The following is a 21818-nucleotide window of genomic DNA, read 5'->3' as shown; positions in this document are numbered from 1 at the left end:
GCTAAATATGTTTATATTTGAACAACTGATTCATCTGAGCGTGATTTAGAATGGGATGTGCCTAAGTTTATATAAATGACAGTTAAAAAGATAACTGTCACAATGTTTACTGATGAGGTTTCCATTTCTCTTAACGTTTAGAAGTTAAATGGAAAATGGATTGTGGATTACAGCCTGAGCAGATTTGAGCCTAAATGTAATATAACAACTTGTGGCAAATGGAGGTAGCAGGAGAGTAGAGCCAACTAGCCAAAAGCCCCCTGGAAAGGTAAGGTTAGGGAGGCCTTTGAAGGCTTAAGTACAACCTCATTTATTTTTCATCATGTTCACTTAATTAAACGTAGGCTGGGGAGGTGGATTGAAGTAGATGTTTGTGACATGCTGGTCTGGGTTCTGGCGTTCATTCAGAGGGTCACGGGTTCAAGTTGTAGCCATGGACCTCAGAAAGCATTTCAGTGTGTGACCTGCTGAGGGGCTGGAACATCCAGGGAGTGGGCACATCACTGCTCCTGCTTTGCTTTTGGTACTGGAACCTGAGCCACGCTCTTTGCTATTCTGTTTAGTTCACTGTAAAAGTGGCGAGGCACTTCTCATTTTTAGCATCTTGCAGTCTCAGCTCTAATAGCCTGGAGGAAGTTGCCAAACAAATGTAAACTCTCCTGTTGGCCCAGCTACTCTACCTGTGTTTGCGGCAGGGCTGGCCATTTGGCAGTGCACTTATGTTCTGCAGAAATGTGCTATAGGAGGTGTTAAGCTGAATTGGGGGATATTTCAAACCATTCCTTAAATAATAGAATTGAAATGTTGTGTGGCTGAAGTGGCCTGGGATGGAAACTTCTGAGCCAAAAGTTAGATCCTGGTTTTACTTGAAGATGTAATGGAGCCCTGGGGTATGTGGTTTTCAGGCTTTCTCTATTTGTTAATTTTGGAAATGGACTTTTCACAGTTTTACTTCCCTTTTGTGTTAAGTCTTTGGTTTTGCTTCTACATGCAACTCTGGACAGAAAACTCAGGATTGTTCTTTTTACCTTGATTCTAGTCAATAGGCCCGGAGGCAAAGCAACGATATGGCCATTAAGAACCAAAAATAAAGATTAGTTTTATAATACAACCAGTGTCCTTAACATAGTAACAAACATAAAAGAGCAGGATCCATTTGCCTCCCTGCCCTCTGAACCCTTTGCCTCAGTCCTGCTTTCTGAAGCTGCAAATATACATATATTCTCTCTTAAGTTAGAATTTCAAAATATTAAAGAAAATTTTCTCATTTTTTTTCCTAACTTTTCTCATTTCCAGGTGAAACTGAAATCACTCATTCATTCAAAAAGTGTTTACTGAGTAGCTTCAAAGAGCAAATATTAGGTTAGAGGCAGTGGGTGATGTAAGCATGATTCAGACAACTATTTCTCATGGACTTTGCTTACTGAGCCATCAACACACTGGCCACCTTTTTCTAGATGAAGTATCCCATCATTTGATTCTGGATTGAGAACTCTTTGAGAGCAGAGACCATGGCTTCACCTGAGTATCCCCAGAGCCTGATGTTAGACAAGTAAGTGGATGCTCAATAAATGTTTTCTGACTTTTCTCCGTTATTCTAAAAATGAGGCCCCTAGATCTGATTTTAGTTTTATTCCATTGGCTTGATCAGCACTGAGCACAGTGGAGGCATTATAATGCTTGACTGGATGTGACACAGTGTGTGGGCTCAGAATATCTCTGTGCACATGGACTGCTGTAAGACTGTTTCATTAGTTATTTCATTTAAACTGCCTGGCAATCTTGAGAGGCAGATACTGTTATGGCCAATTTTCAGATGAGAAAACAGAGGGAGACAAGAGAGTTAAGCTGATTCAAAGCATAGGTATTCTCTAATTTTATATTTGGGCCTTTTTTTCATAAGGACCCTAGCTCTGGTTATCTATCATTTTTCTAATTTTGTGCCTGTGCGTTTGATCCCAATGTAGACCTATACTTTTATCCTCACTACATTATATTTTGTAAGTTTTGTCCTATACTTCTAGCCTCTTGTGTCCTTCAGCAATCTTAATACAGTCATTTTGCCATCTTAGATATTCCTCTCCCTTTGTGCACTTGTTACTAATTAGCTAAGCTTATTATTTTACATATGCTGATGGTATAAAGGTGGAGAGCTGTGTCACCCATGAGAAACCTTACTCCAGGATGACACTGATCTGCCTTGGGTACATTCGTTCAGTTATTCTACATTTAGTCTACATTTTTACATCTTGACCATAAAGATAACAAGAAAACCTTTGCAAAATTAAAGCGTATTTTGTTTAAATAAGGTGTTTTTTAATATGCGTATGTAACAACATAATATACATATAACACTTAATCTTCCACATAATAAACATATAACATTTAGTTTTTTATTTGCCAACCCAGAGAATATGACTTGGTCCATTTTATATTTTAATCTGTGTACTAATGAATAGTATTTTTGAAAAACTGTATTCACAGATGTAACTTTTATTATCCTTTTTCATCTTTTCATATTTTTCCTTCTCTTCCTGCCTCAACATATCTCTATGTTCTATATGTTTTAAAATTTGGAGGAAAGGTGGATTTAAGAGGCAATGAAAACCTTGATGCAAATTATATTTTCCCAACAGAAACACTTTTTCATTTCAATGTATGCATGCAAAACTTTAAAAGCCTGATTTAAAAATGTATGATGCAACTCTATCATGTGGAGGATGTTACTTAGGAGCTGAATTACAGGATTTGCCTCTCTTTTTCTCTGGCCTTGGGCAATCTAGTCTAATTACAGTCACTTGCCTTTCATTCTGTTTAGTGTTTTTCAGCTATGCATGAAAAAGTTAATCAAAAAATAAAATGAAAAACTGTGATGGCTAATCGAAGTCCCATAGATTTCTACACCAGCCTGTCTTTGGGAATGAACACCAAAATGTTACCTTCAAAGCATCATTAGATGTACTGTGCCTATTGGTCTCTACTTCTCTTAAAGAAAAAGATTCCTTTAATTTTAGAATTTCTTAAAAGTAGAAAATGAAAAGAAAATTGAGGCTTTTCCTATTTTCATTTATTTCTTGCCTGTAATTGTTGGGAGGTTGTATAACCATAGGAGACACTACACCAATAATCTCAGGGATGGGTTATATTTCTCTTTAGAGCAGTTAGAGGAAGGTAATTTACCACCCCTCTTTGTCGTCTAGTATGCTTTGGAAGGACATTGTGTTAAGAGAATTGCTGATTCCTGGCCTATCTTCTATCTGGATGCCTTGACTAGACTGTAGATCCAAATGCCAACTACTAGAACCAACCCTGGCTGTAGTTTTGTGCATGTTTTTCCTGAAGGGCTGAGATGTTGTCTTAGATCATTTCAAATTCCTTTTTTGACAACCCTACTGCAAACTAAAAACAATGTGCTAAAATTTGTACTTTTAATAAATATTATTAATTAACCTTGATAAAAATGACCAAGTTGTTTCTTCGTTCTTTGGGAGAAGGAAAAGGAATGGAAGATGGACGAGCCCTGAAATCATCTGGAAGGGTTGGTGGCGGTGGGAATGGTAGTAGTAGCAGAGGTATGGAGCACAAAAACAAAGTGTTATCAATGCAAATTTGTGGCATATTTAGCTGAGGCTGTCAGACAAAAGATTTCTGGATGGTACATGTCAATTGCTCCTGTGGCTGAAACAACCCTATCTTTCTCAGTTATTTAAAGTGAGTGATGTTGAGAAGCAACATATGCTTCTTTTCCTTCATGCAGTGCAATGAAATTTGGAAATACGTGCCGAGAGAGAAGCAGAGTTTTCCATTTCAATTTATCTCTAAGAAAGGACCACTTTCTGGGATAGTGATAATGGTTGCTAAAACCTCATTGAGAAAAATAACTTAATTGCCCAAATTTGGGCTTAGAACATGCTGCAGCTGGCTCAGTAGAGTGGCAAGGGACCATCAGTCTGCTTTGGAGGAAGTGTCATGTTTGAGAATCATGTGGATGCAGCCTTCCTTTACTGATAATTGGATCTCACCAAAGAGTCATAAGGACTTTCAGAGTAGTATGTACTATTCACACAACATGGCATTTTAAGTCTCAGAAGTTTTTTTTTCCCCTTTTTGTTTTAAAGCTATTTAAACTTATTTTCATAACAAATTGAATAACATGAAAAGTATGTTAGAGTCTATTGAGGAACTCTGTGAATACTTGATCAATAACAGCAATGTGACTAAAGTTGTACATACTTATGTTTTCTGTAAGCAAATGAAAGCCAGTTAATTCAACATGTAACACTCCTATTTTAACTTCCTGGGTGAGACAAACTTGGTATTCCAAATTTCAGCCAGCAGCTGGCTCAATAACTGGAAAGCCAATTTACCAAAAGTTTCAGCTTTGATTGTTTCAAGGTCATAGATAGGACATATGAAATAATCAGATATGCTAGGCCTCAGAGAACAACTAACAGTCTTGAGTAAAAGACAGAGTCTGGAGCGTTGAGTGGGTGAGGAAAGAGAGGTATTTTTCATATCAGATCCAGTGAATTGCCCAGTACTCCACTGAGATCCCTTTGTGTATTATTGTGAAATTTTGGCCACATGAAATTAGAATAATGCTAATTACAAAATCAGCAGTGTGCTGTTATGAAAGGATCATTAACTCAGGAAATCAGGAGACCTGAGTCTTAGTCCCAGCTAATAATTCTTCATCATTATCTTAATTTCTGAGCAATTACCATGTTACTCTTTTTAAGGCATCTTTGTTTACATTTTCTCTAGCCTGTGCAATAATGCAGCCAAGAATATAGTATTACCCCACGTTCAAGTTGGAGAAACAATTTCAGAGAGATCAGGTGACCCTCCCACAGTCACCAAGCTAGTAAATAGCAAAATTAAAATGCAGACTCTCGACTGTGTCTTGAGGCTGCATCTCTGCAAAATGCTCCATATTCTTTTCTGTATTGGCTGTTTCTCCTTCTTGGAATACCTTCTTTGCTCATCTCAGTCTGTGCAGCTTTTAGTCATCCTTCATGCTTGTCTCAAGTCTAGCATTCTTAGAGAGGCTTCCAGGAGCGCTCCCAGCTTCTAGTCTCTCCCCAGTGTAACTTCTTGCCCTTCTTACTGTGCTGCTCATGTGGCATCTGCTGACCTAACTGGCCCAATCCCTGTAGCCTTTGGGACTTCCTTCTATTGTGAGTAGTATTTTGAGTGTGACCTCTCTCTCTCTTTCTCTCATTTATACATTTGTAAGACATTTGGAAAAAAAGTTAATTTATAGGAAAGCACTATGTAAGCTACTACCCCCAAATGACACAATTTACTATTTAAAAAATACTGGCTTTAAGTATTTTTCTTTATATAAAGAATTAGTTCCCTACTGATCAAATTGAAGTCTGCTTTATACATTTTCCAATTCCACTTGCCTCCTGCCTCCCCGTGGCAACAACTAATTTGAATTTGGTGCCTAACCTTCAAGTCTATGTTTTTCATTTTTTGTTATATATTCTCATATTTGTGATACAAAATGACATTTTGTAAGAGAACAGTGTAAATACTGCATATGCATTTTGAAAACTTGTTTTTTACTCAATTTTTATAAAAGAGTAATATTGATATATTTAAATCTAATTTATTCATTTAAATTCATTTTAAGTGCTGTGTAGTATTCCATTTCATGAACATAAATATCTTATTTATCTAGTCCCCTTTTTATGGACATTCGGGTTTGTATATGAAACTTTTTTCACTGTATTGGTTTCCCCTTTACTATTAGACACTAAGTTCTCTGATTGAGAGACTGTGGGTTATGTTTCTTTGTGGTTAGAACTATGCCTGCAATTCACTAGGCATTTAGTAAATGTATGCTGGGTGAACTGATGAAGCTAACTAGGGAAATGAAGGTCTTCAACTTTCAGAAGATGAACATGATTAGCAGCAGGTAGAGGTTGACTTCAAGAATGTTAGTTAAAATAAGAGTTCTTTCTTAGGTTTATGGAGATGGGAAAGTAGGATAATGAAATGCTCTTTGAAATGATACTGAGATGAGTATGGTCAAGCTAGTAAAATTTTTTGTCATTCTAATCATTTTTGTAAAAGACTAGTAATAGGAAATATATAAAATAATTAATTAAACTATGAGCAAAAATACTTATAAACGTGCTTAAGTGCATTTGGCAGGCTACTACTGATTTATGGCTGGACAGCAAAAAGTCTATATTTATTTCTAACTAGGCCATCTCCATAATTCACCTTGGAGAGATCTAATTACCCTTGAATATTTGACCTTCAATGTGTCAACATAAATATTTCCTCAACATGGCTTCATGGAGATATGGCAGCTGTGTTTGACAGAGATAACATTTTTCTTTAGAAATGTTAAGGGCTATGGTTTACTTCTTTAGTTTCAAGTCATCCCTTCTGACCTACTGCATTTTTTTGTTACTTTCTGAGTGTTGTCCAGTGGGAACTCACCCAATAATTAGGAGAGAGATGTGAGGTCAAGAGTTAGGGGTTGTTGCAAGGAAGAAATGAATTTATACCTGTGAAACCTTAGGATAATATCTGGCACATAGAGCTCAATAACTGTTAGATATTACTCTTCTTATTTACATGTCTTATAGCAGAAATGTGAGGTAGTTATCTTATAGGCTTTATTGTAAATCACCCAGGATGGGTCTAGAGCTCTTTATATCTCTCCAACCCAAGGTATGTTTTGTTTTGAGGTTCTGATGGGTGAAAGGTCAAGGGTTTCCACAATGGAGAGATATGAACTCCAAAGGCCATCTCTCCATCAGGAATGATCAAAAAGCAGCAGCAGGATTGGGCATTGATTGGATAATTAAAGTGAGGCTTTACACATTTCATGTGTAGCTTCTCATGTTGTTGGTGATAATCTGGTAGCTACAGGACCATGCCCCGTTCATCCATTTGCTTATTGATTTATTAATCCATTTAAGAAATATTAAGCACTTACAAGGTGCCTGGGACAGTTCCCAGGTACTTGGAAGACATCAGTAAACAAACAAAGAAAAAAAGATTCCTGCCCTCCTGTGGCTTACATTCTAGCATGAGGAGACAGAAAATAGAAAATAAGCAATAAATATAACAGGTAAGTTACATAGAACATTGGAAGATGATAACTGCTATAGGGCAAAAGGGTAAATCAGGGTCACAGGGATGAGGAATGCTTGGGGGGCAGTTTGCAGATTAAATAGGATGGTCAGGATCGGATTCATTGGAAAGATGAGAACTGAGCAAAAACTTGAAGAAGGTGAGGGAGTTAGTCATGCAAATATATGCAGGCAGAAGGAGAGCTAGCACCAAAGCTATGCCTCTCATATTTGAGGTAAGGAGGCCTGTGTGACTAGAGCGGAGGGAGCAAAGTGGAGAGTAAGAGATGAAATCAGAAGAGTACGGAGGGCCAGATGATGTAAGGCCTCAAGGGCTATTGTGAAGACTTTGGTGGTCCATCAGAGGATTTGAGTTAGTGTCTTTAAAAGACCACTCTAACTTCAGTGTTGATTACAAATTCTAAGGGAGCAAGGGTGGAAGAAGCAGAGAGACCTTTTAGAAAGCTACTACAGCTCTCCAGGGGAGAGACAGTAATGGTGCATAGCAGGAGGGTGGCATTAGACTTGAGAAGTGATTAAATTCTGATATATTTTTAACCAATGTCCTAATGGATTACATGTAGGATATGAGAGAAATAAAGGGACCAAGGATGTCCCCAAATATTTCTTTTTTTGGTAAATATCTGAAAATATGGAGTTTCTATCAGCTGAACTAATTGGATTAGGTTTGGGCAAGAATGTCATGAGTCCTTCTTTTAGGGGTCTGCTAGTGATCTGGATGTGCAAGTCTTGAGTTCAGGAAAGTGTCTTGGCTAGAGACATAAATATGAGAGTATTTGGCACGTAGATGGAGTTTAAAGCCAAAGAGTTGGGTAAGATTAATAAGGAATTACGTTCAGATAGAGAATAGGACCCAAAACTCAGTGCTTGAGGCACACCAACACTAAGTGAAGAGGAAGCAGTGAAGAGGAAGAACTAGCAAAGCAAACTGAGGAGTGACCAGTAGGTAGAGAAGTGTGTGAGTCACAGATGGTAAATGAAGAAAGTATATTAAGGAGGTGATCAAATATGTCAAATACTGAAGACAGGACAAATATGTTGAGGAATAACAATTGACTACTGGGTTTAACTCTCAAAGTCCATTAGTGACCTTGATGGCAGTAGTTTCATTGGACATGTGGAAGTAACAGCCTACTTGAAGTGGGTAAAGGGCAGAATGAAAGGAGATGAATTATAGACAGCAAATACACTAGTAGGCAAGACTAATCTCCTAAATGAAATTTGCTCTTCTCAAATACTCCTCCATTAGCCCACTAACATGCCAAAAATATCAGTTAGGATTTTCTAACTTCCCTTTGGAGAGCCCTTATAATTCAACTATTGAAAATGTAAGCATTTTGGAAAGGGTACCTCAAAGTTATTAACACAGATGCATGAATTTATTTGCACTGAGCTACTGGGGTGGTGATAAAATTGTAGAATTTCAGAGCTATAAAGGATCATAGACATGACATAGCCAAACTCCTATTATTAGAAGTATATGTAGGAAAAAAGTGACCTGCTGAAGGTCGCATAATTGATGAATCATAGCAATGACACTAGAGTTCAGGACTTTTGTTCTACTGCTTTTTCCACTGCACAATATTTATTCTTGGATTTGATTCCACATGTATGTAGGACAAGTGAAGACTCAGGAAATGTTAGGTAAATGACTGTTAAGTAAATGAATGAATAAAGGAATGAATGAATTAACAGATGAGCAAAGACAAGACAAGGTTTGAAATGTGTAGGAAAACCAGTTGAAGGCCCATGAGGCACAGAAGTTTGGAGATTTGCTCTGAGATGCAAGGAAAGAAGAGAGCCAGGAAGAGGAATTAAAATAGTTGAGGGAACAATAAGTGAGAACTGCAGACTGATGGGTGAGAGCTTTCTGCCTTGAAAACATTGTAAGTGTTTAAAATTGTTTTAAAAGTAAATGCGGTCAGATGTAGTGGCTTGAGTCTATAAACCCAGTGCTTTGGGAAGCTGAGGGGGGGAGGATTGCTTGAGGCCAGGAGTTTGGGACTAGCCTGGGCAACATAGCGAGTCCCTCATCTCTACAAAAAAAAAAACAAAAAAACATTAGCCAGGCCTAATGGGGCGTGCCTGCAGTCCTAGCTACTTGGGAGGCTGATGTAGGAGAATCACCTGAGCCCAAGAGTTCCAGGCTTCAGTGAGTTGAAATTGCACCACTGCACTCCAGCCTGGGCAACAGAGTGAGACCCTGTCTTAAAAAAAATGCAAACTGTTAACGAGAGTTAATGGAAGAGACTGAAGATGGAACAGCTCTTTTCTAACTGGCATTTTTTTTCTTTTCCATTCTTGCTGTTAACATAAGAAAACTACCAACTTGGTGGCAGCAGGTTTACAACTCCAGGAAAATAAACAGATACAGGAGGTTTCAACTTAATGGAACTCTTATATGCTTGAATGACTCCTGGAACAAAAGAAAGCTGTGCATGATTATTTAGGAAAAGTATAAGACAAACAAAGCATATGTTTTCTAACTTCTACTGAAGATAATCTGATAGTCATGTTATACTGGTCTCTGTTCATTTTAGGGTTATGTGATGAAGACGACTTTAGTGGTTCTTAAGTTAGGCACATAAATAAATAATGTTAAGGCTCCACTTTAACTTATGTACCTCAATTTTTCATACATAGTTGCTGCTTTTCTTTTGGAAAGGAAAATACACATTATTTGTTCTCTTGGAAACATCCATCCTTTTTTATGCTTTTCCTTTCTCTTTTGAAAGATCCCCCTCACACCACATAAATAGAAATGCTCCTGAGATTCATTTGATTTCATGGATGGCAGAGTACTCATTTCAAATAACTTTGGGAGAACCAGATAAAATAGCTACACTATACTGCATTACCTGATTTAGTGCTGGGGACTGTTAAGGGACTAGATGGATGTGGGAAATTGAAATGGGAAACTCAAGTTAGCTTTCGGTTTGAGTTCAGTGCGTTGAATCCAGCAGAGTTCAGGGTAGTTAAAAGTTATCACTATCTGATTTGACTGTTCACTGTTCCAAGTGAAATAAGTGAGTTGTCTCTGTTTTGCTGGTACTAAGGAAAATACTCCTATCACCTTGGTGCTAAATGGCAGTTCCTGAGCAGTATCTGCAGACAACTGGCCGGAAAAGGTGACTTGTTCTTTCTTCCTTGCAGCCATTACTTTGTCAGGGTGAAGGCGTATTGGAGAAGCAGTTGGGGGAATCTTACACCTCCGTTTATCAGGCTGTATATATTCTTGGCAGAAAAAGAAGTCATCGGTTTCCAAAGCTGTCAATCTGGTACCCCCAGCCACTACTAAAAGCCACTTCAATTTATTTCTTCAGTTTTTTTACACTTTGCAGAGTGTTTATTGTAAAGATGTATTAACCAGTAAGGTGCCTTTAAGATAAATTACATTTAACTTTGGAAAAGACAGCAACTTCTGCAAAGGTGTCAATGGTGGTTTAAGTAGGAGAAAAAAGTAATAGTGCTCAACACTGCTGGGAGCATCATTATTTCCATTTCAACCATTCTTTTTATTTTTTTTAGAATTTAGTTATAATTTTGTGTTTACCTGTCTTCTCATTTGTTCTTTCTTCTTCATATTTAACTTTGTTTCTGCTTATTCACTCCTCCTTTTATTTTATTTTATTTTTATTCTTTTGTTCCTCCTCCCTGATTTTTTTTCCTACCCAGAAGGAAGAAGCAGGCATTCATATAATAATATTGGATCTATCACCTCATCTGTGTAAGATTATAACCAGAGCAGGCTAGCATTCCCAGAGTAAGGACATAACCCTCGATCTTACTAGCCAGGATTAGTTGATTCCCCCTGGCTTCAAGCTGTTTACATAGAGTTCCAAGGGAAACTGAGTAGGGCCAGTTTCCCTTGGCAGCCAAAACTAAGCATGAGGCTGAGAGAAAAATCATGTTTTGTCCCTTTTCCTCTGCAAACCTAGGAATCATTCATGTTAAGTCTTACTGTTAAAGTGTAAATGAGCCATTAAAAGTATTCTAGGCACAAAACCGTATTCTGAGGACTGACTGAATCATTGCGGTGGCCTAGAGTGTTGTTAATATAGAGAATTCAGGAATAAGAGTCACCAAGAAAGTATGGTCATTCCCTAAGAACTATGGAGAGTATAGTGGAAAAAAAAGTTTCTTTTTTCGGCAAGAAAAACAATGTAAAATTAGAAAAAAAAATATTGTGTGCTTTGACAAACAATTTTAGGTCTCCCATTTTATTTTTATTTTTATTTTGAGATGGAGTCTCGCTCTATTGCTCAGGCTGGAATGCAGTGGCACGATCTAGCTCATTGCAACCTCTGCCTCTCAGGTTCAAGCGATTCTCCTGCCTCAGCCTCCTGAGTAGCTGGCATTACAGGTGTGCACCACCACACCTGGCTAATTTTTGTACTTTTAGTAGAGACAGGGTTTCACCACGTTGGTCAGGCTGGTCTCAAACTCCTGAGCTTATGATCTGCCCACCTCGGCCTCCCAAAGTGCTGGGGTTACAGGCGTGAGCTACCACACCCAGCCAGGTCTCCCACTTTAAAAATGATAGAGAAATGAAAAGATGACACAAATATGTCCACATGACGTGTCTTTATCAGTTGAATTCTGAGCAGTACTCATATATCAAGCTTGGGAGCACCAAACTGAGACATAGGCTAATGTATGTAGTCCGAGGTTTATTTGAAGTTCTGAAGCATTTTTGCAAATTATTGGAAAATGGCTATATATGAAAAAGTAGAAGAAAACCTAAATATGGGCCATTATTTTGGTTGTTCTTTATTTTGTTTTTCTTTAGATTCTTAGGGAACTTCTGAAGAATTTTGTTTCTACTATTAATTATTTCTTCCTTATGTCACTGAATGTGCTTATGAAGCTTAGAAAATGTCCGAGGGCTACATCACATAGTCATGACATTCAAGTCTCTTAACTATCTTATCCCTTAGGACTCCAAAACACCATCTGGTAGAGATTAGTTTCTTTAATGCCCCATGAACAAGCCTCAACCCTAGGATTTTAGCCCACCTGCTTAGAACCTCGACTTAACTACGCTTCAGAGATTGACACCTTTTAGTACTTTAGGTATCTGTTCAATACTTGCTTTCTCCAGTTGCACCAAAGTTTATACCCTCTAGATTGAAATATTCAAGTCACTTCTGTCTTAGTTCAATGCCTGCCTTCCCCAGTTGTTCTAACTCTCTCTTCTGTTTTTATGAATAATTATAGCATTTAATACTTATTCATTAAATAAAAAATATATATCTTTACACTTTTACCAAGCAGTTTTATGTTACAATAAAATGAACTCCCAAAGGCTGAAATGATGCCCTGTAAAATATCCATCAGACACCTCACCCCACACTGTCTAACATAATTCTGGCTTCATGTTGATTTGGTGTTCAAAGAACATCTAATGAATAAGTGAATACATGGCACCTAGTCTCAGTTAAAACCTCAGCCCAGAACTGACAGTAGGTGCCAAAATACTCCTCTCTCTCTTTCCTTCCTTCCTATTTTTTTCTCTCTCTTTCTTTCTCCCTCCCTCCTTCCTTCTCTCCTTCTCCTCTTCCTTCCTTTTTTCTTTTTCTTTCTTTCTTTCTTTCTTTCTTTCTTTCTTTCTTTCTTTTTCTTTCTTTCTTTCTTTCTCTTTCTTTCCTTTTTTCTTTCTTTCTTTCTTTCTTTCTTTCTTTCTTTCTTTCTTTCTCTCTCTTTCTCTTTCTTTCTTTCATTTTCTTTCTTTCTTTTCTTCCTTTCTTTTTCTTCCTTCCTTCCTTTCTTTCTCTTTCTTTCTTTCTCTCTCTCTCTTTCTTTCTCTTTCTCTTTCCCTCCCTCCCTCCCTCCCTCCCTCCCTTCCTTCCTTCCTTCCTTCCTTCCTTCCTTCCTTCCTTCCTTCCTCTCCTCCTCCTCCTTCTTCTTTCTTTCTTTCTTCTCTTCCTCCTTCTTCCTCTTTTTTTAGATTTGGCTCTTTTCTATATATCTTTCTTCTTTTCAATTCATGATATTAATTTTTGGCCTAGTATTGTAATTGGGGTAAGAATTCAAAGCCCATGGGAAAAAAATTATTCTACATCTTGTATTCATTAATGTAATGTTTTCTGCTCTGGACTTTAAAAGCTTCAGTGAATAAATATAAAATCTACCTGAAAAACAATTAAGAACTCAAAGACCATTTAAGTGAGACTGCCATGATTTAGAATTTTTTTTTTAATGCTCATCTTTGCTTAGCGGTGCTCAGGTGAGAAAGAGGAATAGAAAAGTTATGAAAAGTTACTTGATCTAGGAGAAAGAACACAAACCTTAGAAGATAGTAAGAAGTGAATCACATTTTAGATTATATTTAATATTATTTTCAAGCCTCTACATTAGGTATATTAGGTATTTACATGAACACATCAACCTATGAGGGAGGTGTAATTAATCCTATTTTACAAAAGCAAATTAATTAGTTTGAGTCCCAAAATCCATACTCATTTTACTCTATCATAGTCAAAGCTATATCATAATTTCTATGGGAATCGACTAGGCTTGACTCCAGCTTTCTGAATTTACTAACTTATACCTGACTATCCTGTTGTATTTGTTTACACTTTGCCAGAGGAACTCCTATGAAATTTTACTATCATAGGCCAAAATCAGAAGAGAAATAAGATATTAGAGTAATTCTTAAGGTTGGTGATAACAACTAGGTAATGGGACAATATAAATTAAACATGATACAAACTTTGCAGAAATCAAATTGAGGTTCTAACACTACCTTGGGAACACTGGATAATCTCTGCTTGGGCTTGGCTAATATTTGCTCATTTCCTGACTTTATATTTAATCTGATAAGTAAGTTTTGCAGGGAAAGTTCTTACTTAGGAGGTTCATTCTGTGGAACTCTTCTCTGTGAAGTCTAGGGAAGTCTTCTTCAAAAATCTTACTATTTCTGCAGTTCTGAAAACTTCACTTATCTGGTCAAAATCTTGATCTAGTCAAAACATCAGTCTATTTGGGTTTCATTTTTGTGGGGGGAATTTTAATCAGTTTTGTGTAAAAGCATACTGGCCATAATGGGCTTGGTCATTAGATGTCCTGGAGGGGGTGGTGAGAAATATATTATTTTCTGTTTTCATGTTGGTCTTTCATTTCTTTGTCTGCAAATTGAGGAACTTAGACCATGTAAGTGTTTTTTAACCTTTTTGGGGCCAGGCCCTCCTTTTAGAAAGTGATGGAATCTATTCTCAGAAAAATGCACATACTTGCAATTTCAAGGGGTTCACACACTACCCAAGGGACTTCGAGGAGCCCAGGGACCCCTGGTTGAGAATCCCTGGACTAAAATGATCTCTTGGGTCCCTTATAATTAAAATATTCTATTATTCCATATTTTATGTGATGAATTTTGTTGATTGTCGTGATGCTAGTAAAAATGAGATATGAACTATTTAGGTAGATTTAACTTTTGTAGCTATAAATGACAAAGTGTCATCTAATAGTTTTCTTCTTTTTAAAAAAACAGTCTTTCTGAACCTTGTCTGCTCTTTAGAATCACCTGGAGAGCTTTTAAAAATCCCAGTGCCTGGCCACACCCCAGATCACTTAAATCAGAATCTCTGGGGGTAGGTCCCAGATATCAGTTTATTAAAGCTCCCCAGGTGGTCCCACTGTGGAGCCAGGTTGAAAGTCAGTGCTCTAGCATGATTAAAACAGCTTCAGAAGTTCCAGATAACAGAAACATCAACCACCAGCTGAAGATAAAAGGACATTCCATTCTTTCACTGCTTTCAAATGTCTGGTATTGAACGCTGTATTTCCAGCTCAAAATAAGGGTTTCAAAACTCCTGTGTATAATCATGCCTTTAAATGTGCCACTCTCTTAGGTAAGCTGGGCAAGCGTTACAAATATAGAATGGTCTTTCTGGTACTGTGTAGATGTGGCAAGGGCTATATTAGGTAGGTCATGCCCTGCTTTGCCACAGCACACATCATAAAAGATTTGTTTTCAACATAAGAACAATTACCATTGTCATATTCCAAACTGTGTGCAAATTGTTTTATTATAAACTCACCGTTGGTCCCTATTTAACTGGAAAATCATTCACTCTAAATTTATCTACTCTCTCTGTATGGCATTGACATTTGTTGGTAATGCCAGGCTTGCTTCACTTATAAGAAAAAGATTTTATGAAAAACAGGCAATGCTGTCTTCTGACTGATTAATAATCTCTAGAGGATCTTTGGAACCTTCTTGCATGTTAACTCTTCCCACTCTCTTGCTACTTTTGACTTTTGACTTTTTATTGAACTCAGAGACACAAACAATGGTTTTCATGAAATGGAGCAGTAAAAGCATTCTTCATCAGATCAGCTCTCCAAAGTAAGAATGCTCCCTGCCAAAGCTTGGAGATGAGAAATGAGTTGTATAATGAAAAGTTGTTTGTTTTCTGGAGTTTACAAGTCAATTTGGGATACTTCATCAGCCAAGTTTTTATCTCTGTACTAGGCAACCATTACATGTTTTCAACTTGAAAAAATGTCCATTTTTGCTTTCCGTGGCATCTGTGCTACATTCAAACCACTCTGCAATTTCATGCAGACAAAGACTTTCCAAGTCACATGGTCTATTTGAGTAATAGGAGTCCATTAAGAATGAACAGAGACAACCTGTATTATAGTGATTTCTCCGTTTGTGGGTTGTGCAATTTCCCTACCAAGCTTTGGTGTTTGAAGATGACATTTTGAAAATTGGATTTAACTACCTGAAAACTTAGGACACAGAATTGCCGGCAACCAATTAGTAGCCTGGAAGGACCTCACTGAGTCATGACTGTCTGTTTATCACTTCTTTTTAGGGGAAGGATAAAGGGGGAATGCCTGATTTATAGACATCTTTTTGTTATTTTCCTTAGAAATGCTATTCAAATCCAGAGCTAAGGGAAAAGTCAGATATGAATCCTTGGAGTCGTTAAGTGGCACAATCTGAGTGTAAATTTCATGGCACCAGCCAGGCCTCCAGATCTCAATGGTAACTGTTGCTAACCCAAATATTGTCACTGAGAAAATGACACCCATTAATAATTACTATTCCAAACACATGAAAGCACCTGAGAAATGTTCACTTCAGACATGGTACTTTTGACTACAAAGGGCAATGGTATACATACGTATGTGTAATTTTTTTCTACATGTGTTACATTTGAAAACTCACTACAATTTATGTTTCCCAATCTTTCTAGAAACTAGAAGAAATAACCCAACAATTAAAAGGCAATCTAGTTTAACTGACTTTTGATAGTTATTATTCACCAGAAAACAAAACACTGGCTATTATGTGGGCTTTGGTAACAGCATGGCATGTAGTAGGCTTTACTATTCATAATAAACATAGAATAAAATGGACGGATGAAAGTATCTGTAATTATACTTGAACATAAGAATCAAATTTTGAATCGATTTTGTGCTTTCTTTTCTCTAAATATGTATAAAATTGATATCAAAGCTTATAATTACTACTAAAAGCTTTTGTGATGAAATGATTGCCCCATCTACTCAGATTACTTTTAATATTGTCTTTGTCCATGCAACTATGGCAACATCTTTGGTATCTATACCTCATGCCTTGATTTTGCCTTCCACAATGGGTCTTCAAGCTGCATCATTCATAACAGAAACCATCTGAGGGCACAGACAGTCTTTTGCTACCTCCTTCTGTTATGGACTGAATTTATTTTAAAACTTCTGTGTTGAAATCCTAACCCTCATTATCTCAGAATGTGACTATATGGAGATAGGAAGAGGTAACTGACTTAAAATGAGGTCATTAGGGTTGGCTCTAATCCAGTATGACTGGTGTCCTTTGAAGAAGAGGAAATTTAGACCCAGACATGTACAGAGGGAAGACCATGTGAAGACTCAGGGAGAAGGCAGCCATCTGCAAGCCAAGAAGAGCCCCAGAAGAAACCAACTCTACTGACACCTTGATCTCAGATTTTTAGCCTCCAGAATTATAAGAAAATAAATTTCTGTTGTTTAAACCACCCAGTCTGTGGTACTGTGTTATGGCAACTCTAGTAAACTTATATACCATTTTTGTTTTTCTAAATTTGTACTCTTCTTTCCCAAATATCACTAGCCCTTGAAAGTTTGAAATATATCCTAAGCTTCATGTTATATGCAAAACTTAAAGTTTGTTTGCTTTCTCTGCACCTCCTAGACCACTAATAAATCTGATCATGTGATTTTTCCCAGACTGTCTCCTTCTCTGATATTAACAGCTGCATATTTCCTAGTTTTTGCAACATATCAAACAGGAGATCTTTCAGGAAGTTCCTATAAATCTGAAAGGGTTTATTCATCATATTCTTAGCTAAGTCATCTGAAGAAGATTTTCTATCTATGGCATGTATCTGTATCATTTAAAATGGAACTTAGGAGAAAACATCAATAGATCTAGATTCATTTAAACTTTGGATATGCATAGATTACACACACACACACACACACACACACACACATTTATTTTTACCTTCAGCTTGCCCATTCTAACACTCCATAGCAATGCAGAAATAACAAAGACTGAAACAGAAAAATGATTACAATTTTGTATTTGGCATCGGATGAGAGTGTCCACTGAGATTCACTTTTAGGGTGGGGAAAATCATGGTCAGCCTAGTAAAGTAAGCAGCTAGGAAGGCTATGAATTGCTAAGGGGGCACCTCATTGTCTTCCAGATCTCTCCTTAATTCATAGTCCAGGATAGAAAAGTTACCATTAGATAATCTATGTTTTGAGCCAGGAAAACATTTAGTCATTAAAAATTTCTTTAAAAATCCAAATTCTGCCTAGAGGAGCTAAACAGTGTTTGGCCCTATGGTGGTAACGTGATGTAAGTGACTTTGTTTAGGGTTATCTTTAGTTTGAAAATTTGGAAAAACAAATGAAACCATCTTTTCCTTTGGCGGGTGTTAGGGGTTACTCCAGGTCATCCCTAATTAGTAATTAAAAGTAGTAGCTCTTTGGGGATTTGGATGTTAGGCTTGGACCCAGTGTGCCCTGCAGTGTAAAGGGTAAGTATGAAGATGAGCATGTCACGCTCTTATGCACTGAATAGGTTCTGTTCTAAAGGCTTCATGTGAGGGCAATGTGCAAACAGCCCTGTAAAATCATGCTTAATAAAAAATCACGCTTTAATGTTCAATCATGAAATGGTTGCTTAGATGTCAAGGAAGTCTGAAATTTGTCATATTCCTATAGATAGAATGTACATGTACAGATATATTCTTTGTTATTACATTAATCATAAGTCTCTGATAATAGGCACTTCTGATATATTGATAATGAAAGGATAACTAATGTGTATAATGATGACCCTAGGGCATGACAAAAAATGTTTTCTGAATCTTCAAAGAGAATAAATTATGTTTCTCATGTTCCAAATTTATTTGTGTCATATTCAAATTCTCCAGAAACTAGTAATTTGTATATATTGTGATATATATATTCAGCATGGTGAATTAAAGAGTAGGAGCTTTGGAATTAATTTGATTTAAATCACAGCTTTTTATCGGCTAGCCAAGTAACTTCAGAAAAGTTATATAACGTCACTCCAATCAGTCTTTGCATCTGAGAAGTGGGTATAACAATACCTACCTTGCAGGATATTGTGAGGATTGAATGATGTGAAATACAGTGGACCAGGCTTGTGAGGACTGATGTGAAATACAGTGGACCAGGCTTGTGAGGACTGAATGATGTGAAATACAGTGGACCAGGCTTGTGAGGACTAAATGATATGAAATACAGTGGACCATGCTTGCCACAAACAAGTGCTTAAAAATGTTTAATTCCTGTCTTCCTGGTCAAATACATCAATCAAGGCATCTCACTTGCTGATAGCATCAGATAAATAACTTACTCTGCATATATATAGATTTAGGGACATGCAAAAAGAGAATAAGAATAGTAGAAGAGTGTGTTCCTTGCAGGGAGGGCTGTCTTTTACCATAGGCTTCTTTTCAGGGTGCTGGCTGCTTTGGCTTTAATTTGCAGGCTTATTTTCTTTAGGATAATGAATTTTTATTTAAATTTGGTGAATTTCCTTTGAGCTCCTTTTAAGTCATCTGAACACAGGAAACACTTTTTCATGCTTTTAGAGTTTTTCTGATTGACTTTGTTCTCCAAAAAGGGCTGATTTTAATATTCTACGTGATAAAAAGTGCCTTTGACACGATTGAAGCAATTTAATTAGTAAATCCGGAAATTATAAAGGATTGGAAATCACACCCTCCATGCTTTTAATAAAACAGAGTAGTGAAACTTCTGATAGGTGCATACCATGTGTTGAAATAATTCTGTACCACACACATTGAGAGAAATGCAGAAATTGAGAGAACTTTGCAAGGGACCTACTAACAAAATTATATGACTAGGTGATTATGTGGTCAGTATACCATGAGATCAGTATACTGACCACATAATCACCTAGTCATATAATTTCCTTAGTAGAAACTTCTGCAGCAGTCAGAATTTACATACAGTACATGTTGAACATTTAATAATGCAAAATAATTAAAACCACACATGGAGATTCAATGTTTTAAATAGGAAAAAAGAGTAGCGTAATTGTGAGGCAGTCTAATCTTTGAATTAGTTGACCTTGGAGTATCTTAATCTTGAAGTAAGAAATTTACAAAAGATAATTTAATGTTGTAGCTAATAGGATTTTTAGTCTCAGGCTGTCCATCTCCTGATGATGATAGTGTGTGAATTATTTCTAGTCAGTTTACCATAAGAGTACTCTCCCATAGTATGTCATCACTAAACAGGGAACATTGCTATAACTGCTAAGCATAAACATAATAACATGTTCAACTGTAAAACTATCTACAGTATATAAATACTGATGCTGTACTCAAAAGCACCATCATTTTTTATTGCCTTGGTAATGGAGTGTTCCAGAGAGACATGTATATGGATGATTAGTGATTGGTGGATTTTGTGCCAGTATCTTCAAGTGTTTAAGAGCAACCTTGATCACCAGCAGAGGAATCAAAGACCAGCTGATTCCTCTTTAGAAAGCAAATCATAGAGCAAACTCTGATTATGTTTCACCCTAAATCATAGGTAATAATAAAGAATATCAACAGGTACACTTCAACTATGGTAGATTTAAAAAAGCATAGAGCTATTATTACTAATATCAGGTATTATTAAGAATTACAATGTAATTTTTATTCAGAACAGTAGCTCATAACAACAGGGATAATTGTATAACATGTATACATATTTTCAATATTATGTTAATGGTATTTTTATGTATGATAATAGTAAACTGTAGATAATAAAATATTTTAAATGTAAGTAGAATCAATGGCAGGATAAGTTTAAAAGACATTTATCAATTTGTCTTTATTTTTGCATATAGAACAGCCAGCTAGAGAGCTAAAACTTTTAACCAGAGAAAATTAGGCATGTGCATGGGGTTGAGAATCAGAAGGTAATTGTATTAATGAGGACAAGATGTGTTAGGGCTTGACTCAATTCTAATCCACAGTGATAGTTTCATGACTTTTTATTTTACACTGGACCAGCTCTGCAAAATGTGAGTATTTGGGGATGGAGAGTGTCTGAAACGAGTGGATCAGTTCTGGGCGTTGAGCAAGGCTCATGAGTCACAATGAAACTCACGGAAACTTGATGGGGTCAAGCTGACTTTTATGACACACTCTATAATCTTTTTGTGCCACTGTTGTGCACAGATAGAACTTGTACGTGATTTGCTCATTTGAAGGGTCATTTTTTGGTGCCTTCTGAACAGGAAAATTCCTTTGGATCTTCATTTTTGTTCAGAGATGCCACATTCTCTAGCCAACATCTTGTTATATATATGCAAACCCATATAGGTTATTATTAACATTAGAAGAAGATGGTTTTTGACCTATTACCAATATTTTAAGCTTTAGTACTTTTTTGGTAACTGCTATAAATCTCGGTTATAGTCAAGATATATGTGCCAACTACTTTGAATGTTCTTTGTAGGTAATTACATTTTCCAATTCCAAGGCAAATTAAATGTAAACTTTTCCCAAATTTTAAAAAATATAGTAATTTTTGGGCAGTGTAATGAAGAATGTGGAGGTCTTTCAAACATGTGAGTACTGTATAAGGCCACCATAAAAACTGCCTCTAGATCACTGTACATATTTTTGATTACTTACCTTGAGAATAAAGAATTACAATCTGTGCATATCACTATTGAGATTTGCTGTAGGAACTAAATTTCCTTTAATATGTAGCTATACTTCCATTAATAAAGATTTGGGCTGGCACATATGGTTTGCCTAGAGCTGGTTGTTTCATTACTTCCTTTTTTTTTTTTTTTTTAAAGTTTGCAATGAGCCCTAATTTGCTCCAGCTGCTGTAAATTGGTTTCTAGTAATTTTCACATCTTCTTCAACTTGCACTGACATCTGTAAATATAAGGGTTCATATTAAATCTTCAGTTATATTTGTGGAAGCCCATGATCTACTAGGACTAAAGTTTGTCTCGAAGATATCTCTAGGCATTTTCCTCCTGGCATTATGCAACAGAAATCAAGGAGACCCAAGTGGGAATAAACGTTGTCCAATTGGGAAGAAATTAGTTTCAGAGAAATAGGTTTTATCTTAAGCATCACAATGCAATTATGAATCATATGACATTTTATGAAATGTCTTTATGTTGTTTTCTAG

This window comes from Symphalangus syndactylus, chromosome 12 (genome assembly GCF_028878055.3).
Source record: "Symphalangus syndactylus isolate Jambi chromosome 12, NHGRI_mSymSyn1-v2.1_pri, whole genome shotgun sequence".
Taxonomy (NCBI): domain Eukaryota; kingdom Metazoa; phylum Chordata; class Mammalia; order Primates; family Hylobatidae; genus Symphalangus; species Symphalangus syndactylus.
Note: the sequence above shows the minus strand (reverse complement) of the source record.